The following is a 12,668-nucleotide window of genomic DNA, read 5'->3' as shown; positions in this document are numbered from 1 at the left end:
TGCTGTTGCCAAGGCAGTGTTTTCCTTAGTCGGGTAGGCCTCGACCCATTTGCTAAAGGCACAGACCACCACCAAGACGTATTTCAAGTTGTTGACGCGCTTCATATGGATATAATCCATCTGGAGTACCTCAAGCGGTAAAGTCGGGGTTGCAAAGTTCCCACTCAGAACAGTTTCCCTTTTTCCTGGATTATGTTACAAACAGACCATACAATATTGGACTAAATGGACAGCCGTTTTCTGACTATTGGGGTTATTCCATACTGGGTCTAATAAGGCACAAAGGCCTTTCGCCCCAATGTGAGCTGCGCCATGAGCCATGGTTACATCGGCCTGTACCAGAGCATTGGGCAACAGCCATTGTTGTCTTTCAGTCAAATTCACCCAACAGTTATTCTCATCCAACCTTCCCACCTCCTGCTCCCATCAAGTTAATTCAACCGGGGTGGCCTCTTTCTGGATTTCTTGCACACTTTCTATGGTGTTATTAAACAAATCAGATTCCTCCACCCATCTTGCAGAAGAGGTTACGGACATAGAGATGAGTGTGGACTGAGCCGTTTGTTTAGCGATTTGGTCAGCAAAAGCATTCCCCTCCCCCACATCAAGCATTCCCCTCCCCCACATCATCCACTACTGCCTTATGTGCACTGCATTTTATTATTGCTAGTTTCTTGGGCAATGTCAGAGCTGTTAGTAATCGCAACACCAAGGGACCATTCTGTATTTTCTGACCATGAGACATAAGGAAACCCCTTTCCTTCCACAGCCACCCGAAGCTATGGGCTACGACAAAGGCGTATTGGCTGTCAGTATAGATGTTAACCTCTAACCCCTCGCTCAATTCACAAGCTCGTAATAATGCTACTAGCTCAGCAGCCTGAGCTGATTGATAGGGCACTCGAGAAGTCTCAACTACTGTTTTTAGCGTTGTGACTGCATATGCAGTTGTTGTTGTACCATCTGCTAACTTGAAACAAGAACCATCCACATACAATTCCCCCTGGGGGTCAGCTGGAGGAATGTCTGTGAGGTCAATCCTCCCATTCGTCTCTTCTTCTGTCCGAAATATACAATCTTGTGCATAATTGTTACTTTCCTCCGAAGGGAGAGGTAGCAATGTGGCAGGATTTAAAGTAGCACATCGCTTAATCGTGATATGTGGAGCAAACAGAGTTAATTCATAACCAGTAAGGCGTGCACTCATAAGATGCTGTGTTTTTGTTTTATTTAACAAGGCATCCACAGCATGGGGCACCATCACTGTTAAGCTAGAATTTAGAACGAGCCCCTCCGACTGTCGGATGGCCACCGCCACAGCCGCAGTGGCCCTCAGACAGCTAGGAAGCGCTCTGGCAACATTATCCAATGTGGCCGAAAAATAAGCACAAGGTCTTTGCTTACCACCAAATCTTTGTGTTAACACTGAAAGCGAGCAACCGTCGACCTCATGCTCATATAGTACAAAAGGTTTACGGTAGTCAGGGGTACCCAAGATGGGTGCAGAACAAAGAGCAGATTTCAGAGAGTCAAAAGAATGTTGACATTCATCAGTCCACGGAAGGGGTTCGTGCACATCTTTAGTGGTTAAATGTAACAAAGGTTTAGCAAGGAGAGAAAAGTTAGGAATACATTGGTGACAGTACGAGGTAATGCCAAGAAAAGCACGAACATCACGCTGGGTGCAAGTCACAGAAATGTTAGTGATAGTAGTAATACGTTCAGGAGTCAAACGCCTCCCCTCCTTCGACTGTAGATGACCTCCTGACGACAATATTGGAATTTGGACAAGGACACCTTATTACCTTTCACCGCTAGGTGGTGCAGTGCAATAGTCTCGCAGTGGCGTCTCTACAACCCTCTTCAGTGTCTGATGCGACCAATAAATCATCCACATATTGTAAGAACACATAACCCGCAGGCAGAATCAAATCGTCTAGAAAACTTTAAGAGCTTGACTATAGATGCTAGGACTTTCCGTATAGCCTTGAGGTGCGCGGCAAAATCTGAAGCTGCGGCCAGATAATGAGAAGCCGAAGATCTGACGGCTATCAGGATGGATTGGGATACTGAAAAAAGCATTTTTCAGATCAATGACTGAAAAATACTTCGCAGTCGGAGGGATCATGGTAAGTATAGTAGTTATGTCAGACACCACTGGGTACTGGGTCACCGCAATTTTATAAACCTCCCACAAGTCGATCACAAAATGATATGTGTCGACATTGTCCGAATTCCCGGTGTCAAGAGTCTTTTTCAAAATCGGGAGGATAGGGCTGTTAAAAACATTAGCCGCTGTTTCCTCAACTACACCTTTGTCAATCAAGTCCTGTATAATAGAGAGCAAAGCCCGCTCACCAGCCGGTGACGAAATCTTATATTGCGGGTAGCTTTACACCAGGTTTCAACGTTATGGGAACAGGAGGGATGTCTAGCTTACCGACATCCGCATCTCCCGTAGCCCACAACGTAGAGGGAACAGTGTCAAATTCTGGTGGAAGAGGTTCGATTTTAGCAAAGTACTGTTTCATATCTTGACTTGGGGGTTGTATTGTCAAATAAACACCATCCGGGGAACAGTGGATTTTTGCATTTAATTTCTTTAACATATCCAAGCCCAATACATTTTCACCACAATGCAAGGTCAACAGAAAGGGGGAGTCAACAGTAACTGGAACGATAGTGGATGGGAGCGGCCTGGAGATGGGGCTTACCACCGGTACTCCTGAAAATCCTACTGAAACATTATTTTGCCCGGACAGAGCAGCCCCTGGGACCAACGATCGAGCAACGGAACTGTTCATTGCTCCTGTGTCAATCAGAAAATTTTCGGAAGTCCCCAGCAATTCCCCCTTCACATAGGGTCCTTGTTGATTGACTGGTATCGACACTTGGCCCTCACCCTGTCCTTGGCTGTCCTATGTATAAACATACCCATCTTGGTCTCCGAACGCATAGTTCTCGTTAAAGTATTGCCTACCTTGAGGATTATCAAAATGATTTCGTTCAAACTGTCCTTGTGCTGCTTCTTCTCTACGCATATCAGTTCGGTCTGGACCACCTCGACCACGTCCTCGCCCTCGGACAGCTCCATTCTGTGCTAACAGCAACGGACACTGGGCTCTCCAATGTCCTTCCTGTTTACAGTACGCACACTGATTTATCCCAAATGACGGGACTGAGTCTCCACCCCTTCCTGTCCCCACCCCTCTGGACACGGGCCCTCGGATGACTCTTCCTCCTCCTTGTCCTCTGACGATTTGCTGCAATAACACTCGTGTTTTAAGGTCTTCAGCCTTCTTTTCTATTTTATCCTTACTTTCGTTTTCTCTATGCTCATAGTACTGGGCCATACTCAGTATAACAGAAGGGGTGGACGTAGTCCAAGTGCTCTCAGCGGCTTGTAGCCGGGTAGAGACTTCTGGTAACAAGTTAGTCACAAAACAATTTACAAACAACCGAATCCCACCCTCTGTAGCAAGGTCCTGTCCACTAAAGTCGATAAATGTGCCCTCAAATCTCATGAAGAAATCGGAAACACGTTCTTCTTTCTTTTGCTTACAGGCCGTCAATTTATCCCAATCGACCTTGCGAGGGGGGATCAACGAATGCATGTAAGCAATAATTTTGGCTGGGAGGGTAGTAATTTAATGTCTCGGCTTGTCCCCTGGTTTGCGGTCTTTGTCCCATTCTTTCAACTGTTCCCAGGTTCCTCCTAATTCGGCAGCATGATCAGTGTCATGCACCTGTCGCCATATATCCACAGGGACCAACAGCCCGAAAACAATTCAACATCAGCTAAGGTCATTAAGGCTGACGCCGCAGCTTCCGTTAATTCCTTATAGTAGGCTGTGGGATTCGTGCGGGGATCGGGCAGCTGTGACTTTAGGGCCAGGACTTCACTTCTTTTCCATGGAGTGTACACCCATTGCTAATGAAACCGAGCCTCTACTCTATCTCTTGTTACTACGTTCTAATCATTGCGTAATTCGGGCACTTCAGGCTGAAAAATGGGATGCACTTTCCGCATGGGATATTGAGAATCCCAATTGGGACATTTCAGAAACATTCTAGTTCGATATTTTACCAACATCTCTACATTCTTGTACACTTCTCCTGGACTTAAATCAAATTTATGAATTCGGTCCAAGATGTCGTACAATATCTGAGGAGCCAACCCGTCTCGAAAGCATTTCTCCCAAACTTCAATAAGGTAACGAGACATTTGATACAAAGCATGCTGTTGCATGACGGGTTCAAGAGCCCGTATGGTACTCCATAAGTCTATCACAGTATACACATTTTTCCGCATCCACTTAACTGCCTGTTCTGCTATTGCTTCCTTTTCGCTATATCCAACTGCTGCCCTTGTGAATAGTCACCTAGCGTTTAGTCCACTTATATCCCCTAACGGAGTATGATCCCTTACTTCAGGTGTCGTACCAGCCAATTGAGAAGTCCATATAGGACTTGGGGTTGCTAAAATCACACGAGAGCCTCCCATAGGTGGCTGCGCATCAGGAATTAGGGTAGCTGCATCTCTTTGTGAGGTAGGTGTAGTACTCGAAGTACCAACAGTAGCTAGAGATGCAGCCACCACTGGCTCCAGAAAGCAGTGGCTTTCTGGAGGGGAACGGCGGGGTACACGCGCTGCGGCGCATAAGGTGGGGGAGGTCAAACGTCCAATAGATCCTCTATTTCATCTTCAGCTTCATTTCGAGTGATGTAACTTTTGTCTATCTGCAATCTAAACTGTCTATCCAAACAATCAATATTCTGATTCCGTCTGATTTTTTATCATAGGGGACGGCTTTCTGGGTAACAGTCTGTCCTTCTTTTATCTTGACTAATGTCTCGGCTCTGATGCGTCTACGCTTTGCTTCTTTCTGCCATTTATTAAGGGTGTCAAACATGGCTTGTCTGCTGCGCTTAGCAAACAGACGATATTGTAAATATTGGATCTTCTTTTCATCAAAAGACCCTGTCAATGGCCATTGTAATTCTACATTATCTTTGGTATATTTGTGCCATAAGGTATTAAAGAAATGTGATGCAATCCCATGTTTGCAATACATATCATGACTAGGGCTCCCTTCTGGAGGGGCCGGTTGGCTTTCATCCAATCTTGCGCCTCTTCGTCAAATACAGCCGAAACATAACCTACTCAAGCACGACATTATCTGTCTAAAGTCTAATTTCTTCTGGCTAGAAGGGAAAGAAAGTTAGTTACAATACCTTCATATACATGGCCATGTTCAAGCAACTTCAACTATTCACATACAATGAACATACAATAATCCTCGGACAACATAAAAGACAAACAAAATTCTTACTAAACAAAAGGCAGAGCCCGTCGACTCCTGCTCATGGAGAACTCGTGTATTTTCCAATTCTTAACGAAAAAAAAGACCCTAAAGTAAAGTAGTCTTGTCCTTAGACTACCTAGAGATAGCCACACAGGTTTTCAAACCACAGACCGACCTACGTACCATCCGGCAGCCTTCCTGGTTCACCTCCTGGACTATTCTAGCTTAGCCCGCTCTCCAAGCATCGCTCCAGATCTGCCCAGGGGCTACCCAATCGTGACCGCCAGCATTTCCGAGAGCAGTCCGGCCGGGTGAGAACTTTATCACAAGTCACACCTAGGCGTCTGGTTCATATCTCTATTACAAACCAAGATTGCTCAAAACAGGAGCGTCTGCCAATGCAGTCTCCGTACTGCCCCGTCAGACCCCCACCAAGTTCTCCGTGGTTTCAGACCACCAAATACCGAAAAACAAAATCAAAAGGATATCCAACACAAAACAAGACAAATCACTCACCTGGTGCACTCAGGTTCGATTGAAAGTTTCTCCACTGCCAACTCCTGAAGACCAACACGGTCTGCTTCTGGGTTACACCCGTAGGACTCCGCCGTGGGGCCACTAGCAGCTGAGGCTCTCCTGATCGGGAGAGCGGAGTAACCCCCAAACTGCGGTCAGTCCACCCCCTCGACCAAAATTACCCTTTCTAATGGCCCGTTCTTTTCCGTTTACGGAGGGATGCCCCCAACGCGGAGTCCCGGCTGAGTCGCCAACTGAAGTACCGAAAAATAATAATACCATATAGAGCTATACTTACTGATAGCCCCCAATACCAGTTACCAATAACCAGTCAGTTGGCAGTGAAGAAGGTTCAATCATTTACTATACAAACAAACTCTGCCAGAGGAGCCTCTCGCGACTTAACCCCTCGAGGTCCGCCGAGAAGACTGCTGGCACATTGTAAAGAGATCACATATATACTGTTACATTTCGAAACCGTTACCTAAGAAGGAAAAATACAAGTTGGTACAGGTTGCTGCAAAGGAAAGACCATATATGGCATACAAAGCAACTTTAGTTCAGCTCTGCTTGTTATAGCAAGGTTGATGAGGGTAACTCCCTTCTGCCTGTCTCAGGAGGGTTCGCACAGCGCCTCCTGGTATGTGCTTATCCAGCTTACCCCCACCTATAACCTTGACAGGCCTAACATGCAGTAGCAGCAGTTTGTTACAGTTGTCATACTATTTCTCGAGAGAACGACCCTTACTGACTATAATGGTTGGATTCTGCTAGTGCTACAAGCAAGCTAGGCCACAAAATGGCGCTGGTCGGGTTAAGTTATAATACCCGTCAGAAGGCAGAAACTGATATAGGTTGTGTAGCAACCACTAAGTTACTATGTAGGAAAAACCCACTAATACACGGATACCTATACTGAACTGAATAGGTACATCAGCTAATTTCTGAATGATACTATGTGTTTTTAGTTTACTCGCAGGGCCCAATTCAGATTTCAGTTCCTCAACATGAAGCCAAGTTTGAGGATTATTGGGACATAATTACTGTTCCAAACGAAATAAAACTATACCACCAATTCAGGGTGGGTTCCCTACCGATTAAGGCTTTCACTAAGAAATGGTAAGGTTTGAATGATGATACCTGTCCCTATTGCTTAGATCAGGTGGAGACGGTGGTTCACATTTTAATTGCCTGCCCAGCCTATTATAGACCAAGGCTAAGATGGCTGAAACCAGTCTGCCAGAATATGGGAACTAGGATGAGTATTGAGGCAGTGCGGATTCTGACCACCTCATTGGAAGAATCGATGGTTATTGCTGTCACAAAATTTTTGGGACGGGTGTGGGTTATTCGTTCGAAAGCACATTTAAGTATCTAATGATTGGCAAGAATAATAAATACTTCAAATAGGTTACCCTGTGAAATGATTGGTTATATAATGTCTCGGGCGCACAATGCACTTTATAAACTGTTGTCTAATGCGCATTTTGCACATAGCCCATTGGTAATTCCGCTTTGCTGTGCTGGTGAATGAAATGTTATAAACGCTTCATGTATTGGAGTTCTATCTGTATTATTAAGATTTTTATAGTACTTAGTGTATATCTTTGTTGTTAACGGAATACAAGTGATTAAATGTTAATGTAATTGTCTGAAAGATTTTTATACTGTGTTTTAATTCACCATTACTGTGTCATGTAACGACTATTGTGATATTTTATCGAAATAAAGTCTATGAACTGAACTGATTATCAGAACCTGTTTACAACAGATTCACACCTAAGTTCCCTTTGTGTGTGGCTGTCTAGAGGAAATACACAAAGCCCAGCTATCACCCATCTCACACTGATCAGAGGCAGGCTGCAGGAACAAAAGAATGTCTCTAGGAAGATCCGTACTGAAACTGGCATCAAACAAGGTTGTGTATTGGCCCCACTCCTTTTTAATTTGTTTATTATTGACCTTTCCCCAGTACTCGACAACATAAACTGCCATCCTCCTCAATTAGTTGTAACCCGTATCACCACCCTGATGTATGACGATGACTTGGCGCTGTTAAGCCACACAAAAGTGGGTCTCCAGAGGCTATTGAATGAACTGCTACCTTACACAATAAGAAATTGCCTTGAATTGAACCTTACAAAAACCAAAACAATTTCTTTCGGGAAGCAAAGAAAGTCAAGAGAAAGGTGGTACTTCAACGACACAAAGCTTGAACCAACCCCCAGTTATAAATACTTGGGCATCTTTTTCGAACCAAGAGGTACTTTTACCAAGCATAACAAAACACTGAAAACGTAAGCTTTGTTGTTAGAAGCAGCCGCAGAAAAATTGGCAAAGCAGTTACTAGGTCCCAGCCTAACTCCCATGCTGCAAGTGATGAAGGCTAAGTTAATCAACTCCTTGACATATGGGCACGAGGTCACTAAGGGCACAACCAACGTTTTGATTAATAAACTAACAACCAATATTTTTAAAAGAGCTTTTCGGTTACCAAGATCTGCCTCACCAGCCCAAGTGAGACTCAGACTAGGTCTACAAGATCACCATGGAGTGGAGGCAGGTGCATTTATCAAACTAAGTCATAGATTGTGCCGTGCCCGGGAGGGCTCCTTGGAGGCCCGGTATTGGCAGGAAATACATAACAACCAGACCAGCCATAAGCATCGGCAACGCCTAGACCGCAGTTTACAGTTATTAGGAGTAAAAGATCTCTGGGAATTAAACCCCTCCTTCCCAGTGTTAAAGACTGCTATTAAAAAACCGTCAGACTTTGGTCCTTTCACTCGGATAGGGCTACACTGTCAATAAGGAAACACACTTGGGCAGTACTCTCCAATTTCAAAGTGGGTGCTCAGCCACTCTATCTTTCAAGCACATACGCACTTTATCGGAAAAACAAGTTTTTAGTGCTGAGGATGGGCGACTGGCCTTTTCTTAAGAACCTCCCTGAATGGCGCCTGCCAGGTTGCAGTACTGAATGCAGGTTGTGTGGTTACCATTCCGAAACAATGGAACACATTGTCTGTGCATGCCCCGCACTGCTTAAGGCCAGACGGTCATTGCTGCGAGGACAATTTATCAAGTTTGGAGTTCGATTGTGCTGCCAAGCAGTAATGACTGCTCTTAACCCTGACAACACCAAGCTAAACATTGGGCTAACAAAATTTATCTACAAAGCGTCAAAACACCTGGAAGCCATATCCACAGCGAAACCCTCCTCATCTTAGTATGGCGGTTGAATCAACAGACTCAATAATCAAATCGGAGTCCGGAACATCAGAAAGCCAGTGCGATGTCTTCCAGCAGAACAATACTAGACCATAATACTCAACCGAATTTTTAATAATTTTAAATCCACCGTTTTTTACATTTATTAATGTCATTTTATTGTTCGATTTAGCTTTGTTTTAAATGGTTTGCTAAACCAATCAATAAAGATTCATTATTATTATTATTATTGGTCTTGTTACTGAGTGTATGTGCTCATTTAGAAAAGGCGGGTATTTAGTGCAGTTATCTCCTTCTGTGGTAATGTCCCATACCCGAGTACCAGACCGTTTTTCCGCTCTGTTGAGTCGCACGTGGCCTGCTCGCGGTATGCTGTCAGATGGGGACACGCTGTGCCTGGTTACCCGAGGCTGTTACTGTGTGATGTTAACCTTGACATAGATAAATTTAATTCTCCCCAGCAATAGCTATTAGATAGGTAGACCCCTTCATAGTCAACATCCTGTTTACATTATACATTGAAGATAAGAGTGAAATACTTTGCAGGAACTTAAATGTGTGTATGTAGTTACAGTGACCCTTTACATAGGATACATTAACATTTATGTACTCTCTTCCTATTCAGAAATTGTCGCTACATCTGATTTAAATCAACTAGAGAGAAAATAGATGTGGTCTCCATAAAATATTCCATCGCTATCAACAAACTCGATATAACAAAAAGTAGGTGCAATTGGAGTTTGTCACATATCCATCTATGATCTTTGAAAATGCTCTTGATACTGGGCCTTATCTCTAAATATAAACAGCCATAGTAGCTAATAGTCTCCTAATTACCATCTTATTATAATTCAATCTCAGACCCCTGTATAGAGTGATACATTTGAACTATATGTGATAATGGTCTGATGTGAAGTGTCGGCTATCTGGAAATGAGCCACATATTATGCTAAGATGGTCTCTATGAATTGAGATGTAATGTGTGAACACATTAGAACAACTAAAATATATATATGTAGATAGAAAAACTTTCATAATGAAGTAGATATGAGGGGGATTTTTTCATCATATGAGCTGCTTTATGTAAATAATGTATTATAGAACATGTACATATATTCTTTGTAAATAATGACCTATTCTCTCTAATGCTCTCTTTTATTGGATTGTAATAATATTATGTTACGACCTTAAATCTCTAATATGTATATATGTATATTTTGTATTTTTTAGTTTGTTGTCCTGTTGAGTCTATATGCGAATGACGGTCACCTGATGAAGGCAGAATGCCGAAACGCGCGTAGTCAAAACTCACTGCTTTTGCCTACTACAATAGAATACTGACCGATCCATTGTGACTTTCCGTAATATTTGTCTATGTTTCATGTTATATAATTTTTGTATTCTTATTAATTGTGTATAATTGAATTTTGCACTGAAATAATTATCTGTATGTAAACTGTATATATAGGACAAACAAAAGAAACTAAGCAACTATTTATCTATAATAAAAAGTTTTTTGTATATCATTACACATTTTGTTACCGTATATATATAAGGTCGTATGATTGTTTGTAGCTTATTCACAAGTGTGTGGTTGAGAGGTTTGGCATTTATTAATTTATTGTTTGCTATAAGTTTTTTCAAAACTGTGTGATGTTAACACATTTACAGCCCCTCGCCTTCATGTTTACATCCATACCAAGAGCAAGCCCGTCCTTACTGCAAGGCTGGAGTTTAATAAAATGCACAGGATCTGGATAGACTCCACACCTCCCCCTACAAGGGGTGGCGACGCCGAGGGAGGGGCTATCCAGACTGGGCTCTGCATAGGCCCAGACACTATGCAGGCCAGGCTGCAAATATACTGCAGCTCTGAAAAGAAAAAAAAAGAATGGCTAAGAGCAGGAAAAGGCCAACTTTCTAAAAGTAATAGAAATACAATTGCCAGTACTGGCTTGACTTCAACTTAACAAAGATATATGTTCAAGTTTCCACAACTCGATTAATGGGATCACTATTTATTTTCATTATTATTTTATAAATTACTTTGTGATATTATATAGCTGTCATAAACAGAGGAACAGTTACTCATGAATTGAGTCAATCAACATTCATTTTGTAACTCACATGAACGCCTGTCTGCTATTAACTCATCACTCTTAATATACCCTAAATGTCAATGAACTACAATACATTCGGGTTTATTTTGATACAGTTTTGATATGAGTCATGGCATTTAATGACAAAGTGTAATGTCTCTTTTAACTCTCATGTTGTGTTTTTAAACTATTCTCTGTGTGATTTGTTCGTTTATATTGTTGTCTCTTGGGAAAAACGGGCTCCCGTTCATGTTTTTTTATTCTGTATTAATTTTTGTATTATATTTTTAATAAATTGATTATACCAATGTATGAGTTGTAGGTTCCGTACCAATACATGGATTGTTGGTTTCAACAGTGATCTCTCAGGTTGTAAGTCTGTCTGATTGTTGGGTGAAAAAGAGGGTTTAATGTGTGGTGGGATATTTTGAAGTAAGATTTCAATTACTCCCAAAGGACGTTTCTTTTTGAGTAACTCACATTAAAATAATAACAATACAATATCATGATAATGAATTATTACATAGAACATAACATCAAATAGTACAAGAAATATAAATCAATTAGTGGTGTGAAACGTGAACTGTTCAGTGTCCAGGTTCTAAACTATAACAACCAAAGCAGTACCTTGTCAAGTGCTTTGTCACACCCCTAATTAATTGGATTAGAACCTGGGAGTGTAAGCTTGTTCAATTCAATTCAATCACAGCTTTATTCAATTGATGATTCAAACAATCATAAAAGCGGATAAAGACCTACTGATATTACATATTAAAAATGTGGTTTTAGCCACATCGCCGCTTAGGAGTTTCCCCTGCTGTGCTGGACAGCAACGAAAACGGGTGTGGTCATGACGAGCTCAGCTCGTCATGAGCACCTGAGAGGTATATGCCATGACGAGCTCAGCTCGTCATGAGCATGGAAGTGGTTAAAAGAGATCACGATATAAGTTGAGGTATAAAACAACTGTCAGTTCATACAATCATTAAAAAAGAACATACACATGTGGAAACAAAAGAAACGTCCATCGTCATATACTAAGACTTTTCCTTAGATGAACAGCTTTTTTTAGAAACATTGATAAAGTAAAGCAATAAATGCCGGGCGGCTCTGTCCGATCCCCAGAGTTTTTAAAATTGGAACAATCCACGTCTTTCTTAAATCGCTATAAAATGTAAGGAATAAAAATACATGGATGGTGGATTGACCCGAAGCATTATTACATGAGCACAATTTCAGTTCCCGGTCCCAGTCGGGTATTTTTGGATAACTTACAATTCTGTGGAATATTCCGAACCTAAATTGTGTCAATAGAAACTTGCCATAAATTCCAGGGACAACAGTTAAGTATGGTTGGATGGTAAAACAAGTACAAATCATTTGATTTTGCTGTACACTGGGCTTGGCAATCTCGCCAGACAATCTTAAGCTTGTTCTCTAATATGAGGCCTTAGTGAGGGATCTACACAGTGAGATGTCTCATCCAGAGATTTCCTGTAAACCTGTGCTTCCTTTA

This window comes from Lissotriton helveticus, chromosome 1_1, assembly GCF_964261635.1.
Source record: "Lissotriton helveticus chromosome 1_1, aLisHel1.1, whole genome shotgun sequence".
Taxonomy (NCBI): domain Eukaryota; kingdom Metazoa; phylum Chordata; class Amphibia; order Caudata; family Salamandridae; genus Lissotriton; species Lissotriton helveticus.
Note: the sequence above shows the minus strand (reverse complement) of the source record.